Genomic DNA, 578 nt, shown 5'->3' with positions numbered 1-578 from the left:
CACCGCGCGCGCGCCCGCGCCGCCCAGCGCCGCCGCGCGCACCGCCGCCGCCGCGCCGCCCCACACCGTCCAGAACATAAGCCTGCGCACACAAACACACGTGTTGGAGTCGCGGTCGAGCCCGGCGCGCGGCGCGAGGGGCGCGCGAGCTCACCCCGCCAGCGGGTCCAGCGCGAAGCCGCGCAGCTTGCTCAGGTCGGCGTCCAGCAGCATGCGGCACAGCGCCAGCGCCGCGTCGCACGCGTACACCACCTCGCGCGACTCGTCCGCCAGGTACCAGTTGCCCGAGATCCAGTCGATGGCCAGGTGCGACACCGCTGTCGACCAAACGTGCATATGCAGCAATAGTACGTACACAACCTCATGCTCTACGTTCTTATGTGTACAAAACTAAGCATAATTCTTTACATTATCATTCACAGCAGCAATATTACATTAACGATAGAATTTTAAGGAATTGTTAAAAATTAAGTAGAGATATGGAGATTTTTTTTGTTTTATCTTCTTGCTACTATGAAATATAAATCTATACTAATATTGTAAAGCTAAAGAGTTTGGTTGTTTGAACGCACTAATCT

This window comes from Zerene cesonia, chromosome 26 (assembly GCF_012273895.1).
Source record: "Zerene cesonia ecotype Mississippi chromosome 26, Zerene_cesonia_1.1, whole genome shotgun sequence".
Classification (NCBI taxonomy): Eukaryota; Metazoa; Arthropoda; class Insecta; order Lepidoptera; family Pieridae; genus Zerene; species Zerene cesonia.
This window is presented reverse-complemented; position numbering follows the sequence as displayed.